Source organism: Schistocerca piceifrons, chromosome 4 (assembly GCF_021461385.2).
Source record: "Schistocerca piceifrons isolate TAMUIC-IGC-003096 chromosome 4, iqSchPice1.1, whole genome shotgun sequence".
Taxonomy (NCBI): domain Eukaryota; kingdom Metazoa; phylum Arthropoda; class Insecta; order Orthoptera; family Acrididae; genus Schistocerca; species Schistocerca piceifrons.
In genome coordinates, this window is record NC_060141.1 from 753,639,453 (window position 1) to 753,658,245 (window position 18,793).

General features: G+C 41.1%; 1 protein-coding gene across 1 annotated transcript in view; it reads right to left on the minus strand.

The window, feature by feature from the left end:
• Window positions 1-18,793, minus strand: part of LOC124796150 (SCY1-like protein 2) — a 404,810-nt gene that overhangs the window by 10,910 nt on the left and 375,107 nt on the right. The window lies entirely within an intron of this gene.

The window sequence follows — 18,793 nt, forward strand, 5'->3', positions numbered from 1 at the left end:
GTCTCTGACAGAATTAAAGTGTCACCCAAAAACTTCAAAATTTTATTTTTTCTTCTTGAACATTAATTCACTTTCCAAAATTCTCCTTGTTTTTCATCACAACTAGATCAGAGAATGAATAACATTTTACATTGGAAATGGGGTAAAATCATGTCTCACACCATTCTCAACTATTGCTTCCCTATCATGTACTGTAAATTTTTATCAATAGCAATTTGGTTTCTGTACAAGTTCATATATAATAATGCAAATACTATGAGTTAAGTCATCTCACTGCACCAAAATGGCTAATGGACTCTTTGTATTGCAATGTACTTGCCATGATAATCTGTTGCTGCTGTATGTGAGACTAAAAGTGTTTCACTTACCTCAGTATCAAACAGAGATCTCATCGTTTAATGAGCTATTGCATTTTTATTTACATTTTATTTGATTATAAATTAATATCAATATAGTTCTGACATTGCGATTTGTTGATTTTGTATGCAGGTATAAATGAATAATTGAAAATCCAGGATGGAATAATGACAATATTATGAAAAGGATGTAGTGGAGATGTTGAGTCGCACACAGGCACAACAAAAAGACTGCTAAACAAGTCAGCTTATGGCCAAAAGCCTTCTTATGAAGTAGAGAACACACTTACATTTACGCAAATACAACTCACACATGCCTGACCACTGTCTCTGGGTGCCAAGGACAGACTGCGAGCAGCTGCGTGTGGCAGGAGAAGAAGTCTGGATGGTGGGGGTAAGGAGGAGACTGGGGTGGGGAGGTGCACATATAGCATGGTAGGAGTGGGGACGGTGAAGTGCTGCTTGTGGAAGCATACAGGGGCATGGTGGGGAGGGGGTAGGGCAGCTTGGTGCCATCCGGGGGGGGGAAGTGGAAAAGGAGAGAAGTAAAAAGATTGTGTGAGTGTTGGTGAAGCAGAAGGTGATATTTTACTGGAGTGGCAAGAGGGAGGGGGATACCTGGGTGAAGAGCAATGATTAACGAAGGTTGAGGACAGGTGGGATTATGTGTACATAGGATACATTGCAGTGAGAGTTCCCACCCATGTAATTAAGAAAAGTTGGTGTTGGTAGGAAGGATCCAGATGGCATGGCTGTGAGGCAGACATTGACATGAAGAATGTTGCATTTGGCAGCATGCTCATTAACTGTGTGGTCCAGCCATTTCTAATTCACAATTTGTTGGTGGCCATCCACGTGGGCAGACAGCTGTGTTGACTGTCATGCCCACATAGGACACAAAATGGTGGCTGCAGCTTAGCTTGTAGATCACATGACTGCCTTCACACGTGCCCCTGCCTTTGATGGGGAAGGTGGGTGTGGGAGGATGTATGGAACAGGTCTTGCGTCTAGGTCTGTTACAAGGATATGAGCCATGAGGCAAGGGTTTGGGAGAAGGGCTGGAGTAGGGATGGATAAGGATATTGTGTAGGTTCAGTGAGTGCTGGAATATCACTGTGGCAAGGGTGGGAAGGACAGTGGGTAGGAAATTCCACAGGTCTCATATTGTTTCCCCATACTTCATCCATTCTGTCATTTTTGTTACTTTCTTCCCCATATTTTTGCAAATTTTTTCACATGTATTTCTAGGTTATTTGCAAATTTTTATGTGTTTTTATCCTCCACCTTTGTTCTTCTTGGATTCTTACTCTTTCCATCTGAGCTAATACAGAAAATTACAGTCTCACACACTGTTTATGCAGTGTTGCCTGGCTCATGGAATCCCCCCATAAATGATCTTACCATTGAATTACCCATCTCTGCCTACAACACTATGACCTCCATCAGTTTAGATTTTGCCAGCCCTTAACCTTCACCAACCTAGCCCTGCAAAACCAAGTAAATCAAGCCCAAACCTCCTCGCAGTATCCCCTCTCCATCCATAAAATTCTCCTACTGTGCATCCCAAATTCCTGTATCCCATCTCTCACATTCAGATTCTTGCCCTACAGAAACTAGAACAGTATGTGCATTGCCACCTTGAAAACTGTGGAACCTGTTCACCTCCTACTCCTCCCTTGGACTACCACTATTCAGTGCCTCTACAACAGGCTCCAAACCACTCCCACATGCCCTCATAACTGACAAACACTGCAATGTTTAACATACCCTTGAAAACTCCTTCCCACCACCGTACAGAAACCAGAACCTAAACAGACTTGGAACACAGTCATGAACCTTCCCTCCAAAAGTCTAAGTCCCTCACTACAGTGGAAACTCCTTTTCACCACCAACCCTACCAATAAGATTCAACTCAAAACCAATGATGAACTCCATTCATAAAATTCTCCTACTGTGCATCCAAAATTCCTGTATTCCATCCAATTGTGATCCACCACCACTGCCCCAAAACCATGCCCTCTTAACTTTTCAGAATTTCTTAACCTTGAACCTTGCCTCACGATTATTCCCCAAATCCTTCAACATGCAAGCTAAGCTTTGTGCACAGAAAGAACTGCAGTCCCCTACCTAAAAACTGACTCCGACATTGTAATTATACCTGTTGCCAAAGGCCCCATCACTGTGGTTTTGATCCCAAGGACTACCTGGCAGAAGGACTCTGCCAGTTGTCAGATGCATCCACCCACAAACCCTGCCACAGTGACCCCATTCCAGAAATCCAACAGGATCTCTGGTTTCTCCTCAAATCCTTAGACCCATCCCAGAATCTCTGGTCTCACAGACCAACATCTTTAGCCTGTTATCTGAAACCTTCCCAAAAGATGCCAACCATTCCTCCACGGAGTCTACATAATTTCTGTTGCTTTACCACATGATGCCCTGCATGTCACTATTAATGCCACCTCCCTCTACACTAACATTACTAATGCCCATGGCTTTGCTGCTATTGAATTCTACCCTTCCCAGTGCCTGATGGCTTCCAAACCTACAACATCCTTCCTGGTCAACATGGCCAACTACATCCTCACCCATATGTAATTCATCTTTGAAGACAACACCTACAAACAAATCCATGGTATGTCAATGAGTAACTACATGGCACCATCCTATACCAATCTATTCATGGGCCATCTAGAGGAATCCTTCCTAACCATCCAGAATCCCAGACACGTCACCTGGTTCAGATTCATGGATGTCATCTTCGTGATCTGGATCGAGGGTGAGGATACCCTATGCACATTCCTCTGAAACCTCAACACCTTCTCTCCAATTCTCTTCTCCTGGTCCTCCTTGACCCAACAAGCCACCTTCCTCAATGTTGACCTCCACATCAAAGATGGCTACATCAGCACCTCTGTTCATATCAAATCGACCAACCACAAGTAATACTTCCACTTTTGACAACTGTCATCCATTCCATACCAAGAAGTCCCTTACATACAGCCATCCCACATGTGACTATCACATCTACAGTGATGGTCAGTCCCTCTCGAAATATAACAAGGGTCTCACTGAGGTCTTCACAGACTTAAATTATGCTCCTAACCTTGTACAGAAACATGTCTCCTGTGCCTTATCTCTCCAGTCACTAACCACCTCCCAGAGTCTCACTGTCCAGCCCAAAAGAGCATTCCCCTCATGACTTAGTATTATACAGGACTGGAACAACTGAATCACATTCTCTGCCAAGGTTTTTGATACCTCTCACCATGCCCTGAAATGAGGAATATCCTAGCCACTATCCTTCGCACCTCTCCCACAAAGGTATTTCATCACCCACAATATCCTCGTGCATCCATATTCCAACTCTGCTCCCACCACCTTGCCTCATGTCTCATATCCGTGTAACAGACCCAGGTGCAAGACCTGTTCCATACATACTCCCATCAACAGCTACTCCAGTCCAATCACAAGCATCATATTATCCATCCAAGGCAGGCCTACCTGTGAAAGCAGTCATATGGTCTACAAGCTAAGCTGCTAGCACTGTGCTGCATTCTACGTGGACATGACAACCAACAAGCCATCTGTCTGTGTAAGTGGCCAGTAACAAACTGTGGCCAATAAACAGCTGGGCCACCCAGTTGCTGAGCACACTGACCAATACAGCATTCTTCATTTCAGTGACTGTTCCACAGCCTGGTCATTCAGAATTACGCAGGTGGGAGCTCTTGCTGCAATATAATCTATGTTCCCATAACCCCCCTGGTCTCAACCTTTGTTAGTCACTGTTCTTCATGCACATATCCCCTTTCATGTTCACACCCCAGCACTACACAGCCTCCTGCTCAACCAGCACACCCAAAGTCTTTTTACTTCTCTCCTTTTCCACTCCCCCACCCAACCCTCTCCTCTCTCTCTTCCCTGCCTGCACTGCACCAAGCTGCCCTACCCTCTCCCCACCACACCCCTGTATGCTCCCACATGCCCATTAGCCTTACCCCTCCATAGCCCAACCTCCTCCTTATCCCCACCATTCAGATTGCTTTTCCCATCATGCACAATTGCTCGCAGTCTGACCTCGGCGGCCAGAGACAGTGGCCGCGTGTGTGTGAGTTGTGTTTGTGTGAATGTGTGTGCATTGTCTACTTCTATCCTTTTCATAATATTTGTGCAGATGAGTATAATGTATGGTGTGTGTGTGAAATTGTTTTGAAGTTTTGCATTTTCTGACATGATACAGAAAATCATCTTAAAAATGTCATTTAGAGTTTGAGTCTTATACGTCATATGTTTCCACAAAATGAATTTATATGTACTGTGGCTCCTCAAACTGTTCAGCATGGTATTTAAAAGACAGATGCATTCTTATATTTGGGCAATAATTAAAAGTAACTGCATAACTACAGTGTGCTGAGTCTTGTGAGACAGCAACTGATTTTAGATTGTGAGGCAAAAATAGAGAGCCAGAGTTGCAAATAAAATGGATGTTTATTTAGTTGGCAAACAGTTTTGGGCTATGCCTGTTCATTAATGAACATTAGTTGGGACCATACACATACACTCCTGGAAATTGAAATAAGAACACCGTGAATTCATTGTCCCAGGAAGGGGAAACTTTATTGACACATTCCTGGGGTCAGATACATCACATGATCACACTGACAGAACCACAGGCACATAGACACAGGCAACAGAGCATGCTCAATGTCGGCACTAGTACAGTGTGTATCCACCTTTCGCAGCAATGCAGGCTGCTATTCTCCCATGGAGATGATCGTAGAGATGCTGGATGTAGTCCTGTGGAATGGCTTGCCATGCCATTTCCACCTGGCGCCTCAGTTGGACCAGTGTTCGTGCTGGACGTGCAGACCGCGTGAGACGGCGCTTCATCCAGTCCCAAACATGCTCAATGGGGGACAGATCCGGAGATCTTGCTGGCCAGGGTAGTTGACTTACACCTTCTAGAGCACGTTGGGTGGCACGGGATACATGCGGACGTGCATTGTCCTGTTGGAACAGCAAGTTCCCTTGCCGGTCTAGGAATGGTAGAACGATGGGTTCGATGACGGTTTGGATGTACCGTGCACTATTCAGTGTCCCCTCGACGATCACCAGTGGTGTACGGCCAGTGTAGGAGATCGCTCCCCACACCATGATGCCGGGTGTTGGTCCTGTGTGCCTCGGTCGTATGCAGTCCTGATTGTGGCGCTCACCTGCACGGCGCCAAACATGCATACGACCATCATTGGCACCAAGGCAGAAGCGACTCTCATCGCTGAAGACGACACGTCTCCATTCGTCCCTCCATTCACGCCTGTCGCGACACCACTGGAGGCGGGCTGCACGATGTTGGGCCGTGAGCGGAAGACGGCCTAACAGTGTGCGGGACCGTAGCCCAGCTTCATGGAGACGGTTGCGAATGGTCCTCGCTGATACCCCAGGAGCAACAGTGTCCCTAATTTGCTGGGAAGTGGCGGTGCGGGTCCCCTACGGCACTGCGTAGGATCCTACGGTCTTGGCGTGCATCCGTGCGTTGCTGCGGTCCGGTCCCAGGTCGCCGGGCTCGTGCACCTTCCGCCGACCACTGGCAACAACATCGATGTACTGTGGAGACCTCACGCCCCACGTGTTGAGCAATTCAGCGGTACGTCCACCCGGCCTCCCGCATGCCCACTATACACCCTCGCTCAAAGTCCGTCAACTGCACATACGGTTCACGTCCACGCTGTCGCGGCATGCTACCAGTGTTAAAGACTGCGATGGAGCTCCGTATGCCACGGCAAACTGGCTGACACTGACGGCGGCGGTGCACAAATGCTGCGCAGCTAGCGCCATTCGACGGCCAACACCGCAGTTCCTGGTGTGTCCGCTGTGCCGTGCGTGTGATCATTGCTTGTACAGCCCTCTCGCAGTGTCCGGAGCAAGTATGGTGGGTCTGACACACCGGTGTCAATGTGTTCTTTTTTCCATTTCCAGGAGTGTATGTACCCACTTTATTTACTGCTATTTTGGATGAACATTTTAACTGACATACATTGGTTGGTTTGAGAATGGGCATGTTCTGAAGCCATTCACCATCTAAATAGACATTCATTTTAGTTGCAACTCTGGCTGTCTCTTTTTGCTCCACGATTAAAAGTACAGTGAACCATACAACCTTGAGCTTGTAGTGGTCAACATGTGTTCATGTAAAAGTGCATCTGAAGACAGATGGAAAATTAATGTACACCACAGTAATGACAACTACAAATGTTTACGTCTATATTTTGTTGTGATTTCGAAAATAATATTCATTTTACAATAATAAGTACGTCACAATACTTTCATTTTTAAGGAATAATATGTGATTGTTCTCCTTCAAAGGGTACAATAATATAGCAAAAATTGGAACAACAGAAATATTAGATAATGATGGAAACATTCAGTAGCAAGCAAGACTTTTCACTACAATCTCTACTACATCTATTTCTATAGTCTTCAAAAGGTGTATTAACTAAGAAAGCAAGCATTTCAAGCCACAGTTATTAACACTGTTAGATTAGCATGCCTCTGTGTTCACAGTGCTAGATATTAACTAATGGGACATTTGACTGAATCAGTGGTACCACTGGGGAGAATCACATACAACCATCAGTGTAGCCAATATTCCCATTTCATTCTCTGCATGAAACATGGAAAATATTGTTTTGTTATTGTTGCTGAAATTAATGCTAACAAAGGAAAACAGATAGGTTGAACCACAGAATATAAAGTTTCCAAATAACTTCATCCTTTTAAAAATATAAAGTACTGTAGAATTCTCACAGTTTATAGAAACAACCAGATGACTTGGGGCAAATAGGCAGATAAATCTCACACAAAAATAAACTGCAAGCCTTTTTTAGATGCAGGACAACAGATGATATAATTACAAGGTAATATTCGAATTATACTGGCAAGTACCTTTCTTGATTAGATGCATTCATTGTGATCAAGTTCTCTTGTTGTGTGTTAATTAAAAGCGAACAACACGAATTTTGAGCTAGGCAACAAGAACTTGGCTAATGTGTAGGGAATATCATACTGTTATAGTTCACAAAAACTGTCTGATAATATTTTTTTGGAGCTCCCAGTTTGTCAGTTTGTATGCTTGGTTAACAAATATATCAATTATAAGTGACACTGGACCAGGTAAGGGAAAAAAAAAATTCTGAAAAATTTTTTGTTGGGTAGTATGAGTGTTGTCTGGGGACTAAACATTAATTTCAAAGGAAATTTTTCTGAAGCTATATTTATTTTCTCTATAACCATCAATGTCCATACATTTTGTGGTCCAGGGTATGAGTTTTGCTTTTCAATATTCCATGTGCTTGCTCAGTTACCCTTTTTACCACCTCTCATTATTAATTGTTATCTATTTTATTCTTCACTTATTTCTTGAAGTTTGTAAATAAGTGAAACTTGACCATGTCAAAGCTTTCCACCTGAGGGAGAGGACTGTTTCTGGGTGCTACATCAGTTCGTGTGTAGGTGTAGGTATGCAGCATTTCAGGTTGTCGGTTTTATCAGTTCGGTACTGTTTCTGTAACACTTAACAACAAACATGATCTTGATTTGAATTTTTCTTTGACACTGAGTTTGTGTACCATTCTGCTTATACTTGTTCTTCTTCTATCTATCTCTCTCCTTCCCTCCATTTCTTTCTTTCTTTCTTTCTTTCTTCTTTTTCTTTTTCTTTCTTTTCTTCTTTTTTTTTTTTTTTTTTTAAAAAAAAAGAAAAGGTGTGTTGTGACCTTCCCAAACTCCCCTTTCACTGTATAACACAGAAAGCCATCTCATTGTCTCATCACAAAATAGTACTAATATTAGCTGTAAAATCATGGTTTTAATGTACTTTTTGAGCACAACAGTAGTGCATAATAGCTGTGGATAATAGTGGTGCATCATGCAAACAACAGTGGAAAAAGTAGTGCCAATGATTGTGACAAGTAAGTTTCCTTTTGATTGTATCAGGTTTGTATTTTTACTTTCTGTGCAACCATAATATTAATCAAAGAAGTCAACTCATATGACATAATTGGTGGGAGACCCCAAGGGGTAGGTTCAGCCACCTACTGGGAGAGGCTTTTACTATCCTTCGCGCACACTTCCTTTACAAAGTGGTAGCTTGGTGTGCATAAGTGTATCTGATACATTCAGTTGACTGTAATGTGTGTGTGTGTGTGTGTGTGTGTGTGTGTGTGTGTGTGTGTGTTTGTCATATGGTATCATGTTTGCGCTGTACAGTGATGAGAGAAGGGAGTGGGTGCAACCAGTGCCAGCACATGGCCTACTTCTCTCAAACAGCACAAAGAGAGCCACCAACCTTAATGTTACCATGCAATGAACATATCAGCATCATCAGTGTCATGTGCACTCCCTCCATGATACACTGTGGAGAGATTTGGAATTTAATACAGGACATTGGCGCAAAGTCTGGTGGTCAGGAACTTAACGCCACCACCCCTCATCCATTTTGCTGGAGAGGCAAAGGGAAAATTGCCAAAAGTGTTGTGACATATCTGTGTGGTTACTCATTCAAGTACTGGCCATGCCTGGCATTGCTTAACTTTAGTGATTTGGTGGAAACAAGAGTGAAAAAGCCATTGGAATCATGTTAATGAATGCATGGTTTAATAAAACTGATTTTCTGCTACAGTTTAATATCAGTAATACCAGTACGCAGAAAGAAGTAAGAATTCTTTCACGCCAGTCACCATAATGTAATAATTTTAGGAAGCAGCAATTCATCTGTATTCATAATCTTCAAATAATTATGAAATGTACCAGAGGAAATTTTTATTTTATCATTTGTTAGTGTTTCTCACTATTCTATACACATGCCAAGCATGAAAACAGATCGAGAGTGATTGGTTAGTACCAAAAGTCTATCTTCACCATCTCCACCCCAAAAATATGAAAAGGGATGAAACATATACACTACTTATCTTTGTACTAATTTGAACAGGGTTTTGCAGGATGTATTGCATCATTATTTGAGTGTCTGCCTTTTCCTTCTTTTTTCTGCTGTATTTTTGTAGGTGACTATGACCTGTAATATTTTATAATTCCTGAGAACTGATTTGATTCTCATTCCTGCAGTGGTGCAGTACTTCATTCACAAAGGAACATTTGAAGACAGAACTCAACTCTTTTTCTGTTCACAGCACCTGTGGCATTAGTTTTGTCTAATCATCTAGCTTGCTTACTTTATTAAATGATGACAGCCCTTTTGATTCTTTAAGATGTTCAGTTAATCCTGTCTGTCAGTAAGATATGCATAGAGATGTGTTTGTTAGATCTATGCAGCAACAATAGTGGCCCATTGGTGCCTGTACCTATCATTGCTGATATAGATGCACTTTCTGATGTGTTTTATCTTGCCAGTCAATCTTCTTTCAAAGATGAACAGTGAACAATTCATGTGAAGGATATCTGGGTGAAGGCAAATGTGGGTACTGGTCTCATGACTGTTCCTGTTCACCATAATTATAGATAAAGGGTGTTGCTGGTATGATGCCTGGACCAACACAAGTTGCTTCATCCAGTGAGAATTCAGCAGGACTTGCACAAAGGGAAGGGTTTCCTCATGAGTGAGGATGACATAGGTGACAGAGACTCCCAGGAAAATAGTTGCTGTCATAGGAAGAAGATCACTGAACAGGGTGGCAATTCTTCTGGAAAACCTGTAAATCTCAGGGAATTACTTATTACTTGGAAAAATTGAGGAAATCTTAGGGAATTTCAAAGTATGTTAATCATATGAATATTATCCCATATAAATTATTGATTGTGGAGAACTATTGCTTATGACTAGTATATCTGAGTCATGAAGAAAGAAAAGTCTTCATCGTGAAACTCTGCTCCCCCCCCCCACCCCCTTGCCACCCGTGAAATTATCAGGGACCTATTAGGACACCATCATGCTCCCCATGCCTGGAAATCTCAGGGAGATTTTTTTTTTTCAAGTTTGAGTAGCCACCCTGATTGTATTCTTAATATACCTAGTTTGATATTTAAGGAGTTTCTGCTAACAGCTGTTACACACATTAGGTCCAAGATTCTTGTTACAACTACATACACATCTACAACCTGCAAACCACTGCAAAGTGCATGGTAGAATGTACTTCCTGCTGTACCAGTTATTAATGCTTCTTCGCTTTCCATTCATGTAGAGAGCAGGGCAAGAATGATTGCCTAATCACTTCTGTGTCCTGTAACTAGTCTAATCTATGCTATGTGTAGCGGGTTCTATGTTTCTATATTTCTCACTTAAAGCCAGTCCTTAAAATTTTTGTAATAACTAGATAGTTGTCTACCTGTGAGTACCTGCTAGTTCAGGTTTTCTAGCATCTCCATGGTGTTCTCCTGAGGGTCAAACAAATCTTTGACTATTCATGCTGTCCTTCTTTGTGTTTCTACAATATCCCTTAATAGTCCTATTTTGTGTGGAATTCACATACTTGAGCAATATACTAGGATGGCTGGCACAAGTGCTATACAAGCAGTTTCCTTCATAGCCATATTGCATTTTTCTAGTAGATTCTTCCAATGAATTGAAGTCTGCTACCTGCTTTACCTAAGACTGAGGCTACATGATTCTATTTCATATTGCTACAAATTCTATACCCAGGAATTTGTATGAGTTGATCGACTAAAGTTGTGATTCATTGATAAAGCAGTCCTAGGATACTATGTTTTTTTTTCATTTTATGAAGTGCACCATTTCAAATTTCTGAACATTGAAAGGAAGCTGCTAATTCTTACACCACTTTTAAATCTTATCAATATGTGACTGAATATTTGTACAGCTTTTTTAGACGGTACTTTATGCAAATAAATGCATCATTTGTGGAAAGTCTGAGGTTACTACTAATGTAGCTGCAAGGTTTTTAATATAAACCGTGAACAGCAAGGGTCTCAACACACTTCCCTATGGCACACATTAAGCTACTTCTACAGCTTGTCAATGACTTTTCATCCAAGATAATATCCTGCATTATTCCTATCAATCACAAATTTCATTAGATACCACATATGATCATACTTTCAGTACTAAGCACAAGGGTGGTAATGAGTCAAATGGTTTATGAAGAAAAGATATTCAGTATCTACCTGATTGTTTTGATCCATGGCTTCCAGGATGTCATCTGAGAAAAACTATGATTTGGGTATCACACAGATGACATCTTTTGGAATCCATGCTGGTTGGCATGGGGGAGGATATTATTTTTGAAATACCACATTACATGTGAGCTCATAATGTATTCTAAAATTGTACAACAGACAGCTGTCAAGGATGTTGGATGGTAGTTTTGTACTGGTACATTCCTGTACTTTCATTCAACTACAGACACAACTTCTTGTTCAAGGTATATGTGGTTTTGGCTAACTCTCAAATTCAGCATAGAAACTCATACAGATGCTATAGAGCCCTGGAGCTTTATTCAGCTTAAGTGACTTCAGCTGTTCCTCAACACCGCTGACACTAATACCTGTTCACTCATCTTTGCTGTGGTGGAAAATTAGATCAATACTCCTGGATTTTCTTTTCTAAAGGAACATTTGAAAATGGAGTGTAGCATATTTATATTTGTTTTGCTACCCTCGATTTCATCTCCTGTGTCATGAAATGAGTGTTTGGACACTAACTTTGGAGTCACCGACAGCCTTTACATGTGACCAGAGTTTCTGTGGGATTAGTGAGATATCTTTCAATAATTTTCTGCTGTAGCAGCCAGTGATGGCTCCACACATTGCCCACATGTCATTCAAACACATTTCACTCAGCATCTCTCTTGTCTCTAGGTTTACGCTTTGTTTGAAGTCTATTGTGAAGCAGTCTCTGTTACCTTGGAACTTTCTTTACAGTGTCTACATATCTTGGAGGGTCCCTCCCACAATGAACTGTTCTATTAGGTATACATCTGTCAATTACATGATCAACTATTATTTTAAACTTAAATGGCAGTTCCTCTACATGCTCTCATTTATAGTTAAGTGTTTCAAGTTCTTCATTCAGACATAAAATTACTGCCTCTCTATCTAGTTTGTACAACATATAAATCCTTCTACCTGTTTTAGCTGGCGTTTGTGTATTTGGTTTATTTGTTACTGCTAGATCAAATATACACTGGAAAAAAAGGAATTGCAACACCAGTGAAATAATTAATGTAGAGTAATGAAATTTTTGGAATACATTTGTCCAGATAAGCGATCAACATTGCGAGGTAAGCCACTATAGATGTGAAATGCTGGTACATAAATAACTGGAGTAACCACCAGAATCTTGAATGCAAGCATGCAGGCTTGCATGCATTGTGTTTTACAGGTGCTGGAGGTCAGTTTGTGGGATGAAATTTCTTGCTTGTTGCTCTTGGTCAATACAGGGAAGGTTAATGCTATTTGTGGAGTATGCTGGAGTTGTCGTTCGATAATGTCCCAAATGTGCTCAATTGGAGACAGATCCTTTGACTGAGCAGGCAAAGGTAACATGTTGACACTTTGTAGAGCATGTTGGGTTACTCAACGATATGTGGCCGACAGTTGTTCTGTTGGAAAACACCCCCTGGAATGCTATTCACAAATGATAGCATGGCAGGTCAAATTACCAGACTGATGCACAGTTTTGTGGTCAGAGTGCATGGGATAACCACAAGAGTGCTCCTGCTGTCACAAAATCACACCCAATACCTTAAGTCCAGATGTAGGTCAGTGTGTCTAACATGCAGACAGGTTCATTGTGGCCCTCAACTTGCCTCCTTATAACCTACACACAGTGATCATTGGCATCGAGGCACATCCAGATTCCATCAGAAAACACAACAGACCTCTGCCCTGCCCTCTAGTGAGCTCTCACTTGAGACCAATGAAGGTGCAAATGGTGGTGATTTGGGTTCTGTGCAATGCACACAACAGGGCATCTGGCTTGGAGCTGTCATTGAAGTAACTGATTTGTAACAGCTTGTTGTGTCACTGTGGTGCCAACCATTGTTCAAATTTTTGTGCAGAGGCAGTACAATGCACCAGAGCCATATGCCAAGCACAATGGTCCTCTGTCTTGGTAGTATTGCACCGCTGTCCGGAGCCGGTCTTCTTCTGTCCACACATTCTCATGATCACCACTGCTAGCAATCATGGACAATGGCTACATTCCTGTCAAGTCTGTCTGCAGTATTGCAGAGGGAAAATCCAACTTCTTGCATTTCATGAACTCATTCAAACTCAGTGAGGTGTTGATAATGGCGTCTTTGTCACCTTAAAGGCATTCTTGACTAACATCAATTCACCAGGTGCAATCGCAAAGGTAACTAGCACTCATGACCATTACAGTGTGTATTTAAAGCAGATATGATATGCCTCCTCATAGTGGTGCTATTAGTGCCACTCTTTAGTCAGTAGTCTCCTTCTCCAGCATCCTGTCCTCCCTTCCCACCTACCTCTGCCCCATTTAGTAGTGCACAAAACACTACTATCTTGAGCTTTTACTGGTGCTGCATTCCTAACTCCATTTCTCAATGGGTCTTTCATCTCCTAAACCATACCCCTCTCTTCCGTTTTCCTGTTCTCTACTGGCCTCATCCAGTCATCTTCCTCATTCATGTCAGCTACTTCACACAACACTAACATTTGCCACAGATAGATTGCTGGACCAAAACACTGACCAATCATACAGTAAGCATAGGTGGACACATTAACCACCCAACACTCAACTGGAAAAATCACAGTTTAGTTAGTGGTGAATGAGATTAGCCATCCTGTGAAACATTACTAAATGATTTCTCTGTGCTCTCTGTTAAAAAGGAGGTGCTCTATACATATCTATGTTTATTGTACATTAACTTTGTTTTTGAGTTTGCTAACAACTATAATTAACCTCAAAAAGTTTCAGGAAACCAACAATTTTTACCACAGGTTTTTCTGTTGCCATAATATAAATCTTGTTTTGTGTATTTGCTTCAGTTCTTACAGGTAATTAGCAATTATTTAGCTCAAGAGATTAAAAGATGGTCTGATCAGCAGGATTTTTTGACTGCCTTATAATGCACCAGCTGAAATGCAGCCCCACTGTGAATGATGTCCTTGAACATGAAATGAATTGTTGATATTTGTAAGAAGCTGGAAATCACACTGACTACTATCAAATGATTGGCAGCTGCTATGAGCTGATGTGTTGGAAGAGCTTCTGAGAGTCATGTACCTGTGGTACCTGTACTAAAAGTACTTCAAGTACTATACACTCCTGTGAATCCTGTCTCCTCTGCAGAAAGTATGGGATCTGTCATTACTCATGTACTTGACTGTGAGCGGCATTCCAATGGTACAGCTAGGGATCCTGTGAGGGTGGATGGGTTGATACCTGTTGTCTGGGCTCCAAGGTCATACTTGAGTCATTCCAGCAGCTGGCAGAGAAGGTTGAGAAGACCAGCCATGTGCATTTTGGTTTTGAGTCAAATCACAGGACTGACTTGAAGACTTCAAAGGTTCTGTGATGAGCTAGGCTGCAAGTTCCGGACTTGTTGAGAACTATAGGATCCCCCTAAATGGGTCATGGGTGCAGTACACATCAGAATCTGCTACTTAGGTAGCTGACTGTATATGCGGTACACGCGATGGCCTTTTAGATTAGATGAAACTTCATTCAATCCAAGTAACAATAGCTGTAGGAAACCCAGAAGAATCAATGTAAGATTGAAAGAAATGCCTCCCACAGGTGAGAGTTTTAAAATCCTAGTGATTAACAGCCAAAGCATTCACAACAAAGCACCAGAGTTTGAAGTGCTCCTGAAAAGCAGTGAATCTCACACAATACTAGGTACAGAAAGCTGGTTAAAATTTGAAATTGCTAGCAGTGAGATCTTTGGAGAAAATTTAAGTGTATATTGAAAGGATAGGCATATTGGGAATGGAAGTGGTGTATTTGACACTGTAGGCAAGGAATACAAATCCACCAAGATAGAAATTGAAATTGTGTGTGAGATTATTTGGGCAAGACTCACTGTTATGTTTGGGCATAAAATGATAATTGGATCCTTCTATCGCCCACAAGTCTCATATTCTAATGTAACCAAAAAATTCATAAGTTGACCAATCATACATAAGCATAGGTGGACACGTTAACCACCCAACACTCAACTGGAAAAATCACAGTTTAGTTGGTGGTGAATGTGATTAGCCATCCTGTGAAACATTACTAAATGATTTCTCAGAAAATGATCTGGGACAGACAGTTCAGAATCCCTCTCATGATGGAAATATATTGAATCTAATGGCAACGAACAGATTTGACTTCTTTGAGGATGTCTACATTGAAACTGGTATCAGTGACCATGACACAGTTGTGGAAACAATGATTACCAAAGTACAAAGGAAAACTTAACCAAGCACAAAGATATATATATTCAGTATACTATATAAACAATCAGCTGTGTCATATCTCAATGAGGAACTTGAAACTTCCATCACAGGGTAGGAGCATGTAGAGGTACTGTGGCTGAAGTTCAGTTGAAATGCACTGGACAGATATGTATCCAGTAGAACAGTTCATAATAGGAGGGACCCCTGTGGCAGACAGTCACTATAAAGAAACTTCTAAAGGAACATAATAGATGTCATACAAAGCAGAGGGCTACAGATAGAGATATGCTGAATGAGATACAGTTGGCTGTCAAGAGTGCAATGCATGTAAGCCTTCAGTAATTACTGTAGTAGGATGCTATCAAAGCATTTTTCACAAAATGCAAAGAAATCCTGTTGTGTGTAAGGGCTATTAGTGACACCAAAGTTAGTGTCCAGCCACTAATGAAGGGACAGGAATTGAAATATAGCTTAGCAAAGGAAAGGCTGAAATACTTAACTTGGTGTTCAAATGTTCCTTTACAAAGTAAACCTCAAGAGAATTGCCTCAATTTAATCCTCCTACCACTGAAAAGATGAGTGAAATAAGCATTTGTGTCAGTGGTATTGAGAAACAGCTGAAATCATCAAAACTGAAGAAAGCTCCAGGACCTGCTAGTATCCCTATCCGTTTCTATATTGAATTTGCAGCTGAGTTAGCCTCTCTTCTAACTGTAATCTATAATAGATCCCTCAAACAGAAACCTGTGCCCACATATTGGAAAAAAGCGCAGCTCAGGCCCATCTACAAGAAGGGTAGTAGAAGTGATCCACAAAACTACCGTCTAGTATCCTTGATGTCAGTTTGTTGTAAACTCTTAGAACATATTCTGAGCTCAAACATAACGAGGTATCTTGAACAGAATAACCTCGTCCATGCCAACCAGCATGAATTCAAAAAACATCGGTTAAATGAAACCCAACTTGCACTTTTCTCACGTTACATACAGAAAGTCTTGGATCAAGGTAGTCAGGCAGATGCAGTATTTCTTGACTCCTGGAGAGCATTTGACTCAATACCATACCTATGTTTATTGACTGGACTGAGGACTTTTTGTTAGGGAGGACACAACATGTTTATCTTGGATGCAGAGTCATCATCAGATGTAGAAGTAGCTTTGGGTGTGCCCCAGGGAAGTGTGTTGGGATCTTTGCTGTTCACATTGTATATTAATGACCTTGCAGACAATATTAAGAGTAACACCAGACTTTTGGCACATGATGGAGTTATCTATAATGACATACAGTCTGAGAGGAGCTGCATAAATAATCAGTCAGATCTTTGTAAGAGTTCAAAGTGGTGCAAAAGTTGGCAACTTGTTTTACATGTTCAAAAATGTAAAATTGTACACTTCTAAAGAAACTGTAATATATGAGTCACTGTTGGAATAGGCCAACTCATACCTAAGTGTAACACATTATGGGGATATGAAATGGAATCATCACATTGGCTCATTTGTGGGTAAAGCAGGTGGTAGAACACTGATAAAGTGCAAGCAGTCTACAAAGGAAATTGCTTACAAATGACTCATGTGACTGGTTCTAGAATATTACCCAAAAGTGTGGGGCCTATATCAAACAGGCCTAACAAGGGTATTGAACATATAAAGAGAAGGACAGCATGAATGGTCATAGGTTTGTTTGATCCATAGGAGAGTGTCACAGGGGTACTGAGGAAACTGAACTGGCATACTGTTGAAGATAGATGTAGACTATCCCAAGGAAGCGCACTAACAATATTTCAAGAACTGGCTTAAAATGATGGCTCTGGGAATATACTACAACACACTATATATCGCTCACATAGGAATCGTGAGGATGAGAATAGAATAATTATAGCATGCACAGAGGTGTTCTTCCCACACTCCATATGTGAATGGAATGGGAAGAAACCTGAATAACTGGTACAAAGGGACATACCCTGTACCATGTACTTCACGGTGGTATGCAGAGTGCAGATTTAGCTCTAGCTGTAGAACACAATTTCTGGAGCTGAGATAATTATTCCAGCTCTTGTTTATGTGTCTGTCTACCACATATTGCCTTCAGTGTAAAGTGAGTGGTTATGGTTACTCATTCCATTCTTTGTATTTCAGCCACCACTTTCCAGTATTGGTATCATTCATTGCTTCATCTCTAACATGTAATTAGACAGTTAATATTTAGAGACTATTTTTCTTTATCTCAGATAGATTTGTGGTACTTTTGATACTGTACAGGCATAATCACTGTGTATGATGGGGGGACGGGGGGGGGACTTATGAATTACAGTGTGTGTGTGTGGGGGGGGGGGGGGGAGGTGTAAAAGTATTTGTGGGTAAATCTGGTGATACCTCTGAAACTACCCACCACTAGACACTGGTTTTTGTATTTGATGCTATCCTTCAACCCCTCCTTTAATAAAAAAAATTGACAAAGAAAAAAAAAATGAAAAATATTTAACTCCAATGATACAGTGATGTACCAAGATAAAAGTGTCAACTTGCCAACAGAATTACTAAATCTGTTCAAGGCCCCTAGTATGGTCTTACAAAAAAGCTTCTAAAAACCATCATAGAAGCAGAAATATTAAACAAAAAAGAAAGAGGGATGTCATTTACAAATTCCACTCATTTCAAATAACTTACCATTCAGCTATATATGTCTCAAATTCCTAGTAAAATTAATGTGTAGTATAATGTCAATGAAGCACAAGGGCAAATATTCCATTGCTGTGGAGTGCATTTAGAAGACTCATTTCTTCTGCCATGGACAACTTATTTGTCTTTGCACCCAAAAGCTTATAAGACTGTACTTTGAATAAGTTATAGCATATACCAATGATATGATCAGTTGCACATTTTTTCAGTGCAGGAAACAAATGGGAAAACAGACTTAGTAATGTGCCCTTTTTCAGCTAGTAATGAAATGAAAAGGTCTGTATGTAAAAAGGAAAAGGGCTGTCAATAATTGATGAACAAACTGACAGCATAAAAGTACTGTGTGTCTAGTAGGCATCTTTAGGGTCTTTATAAGTATGA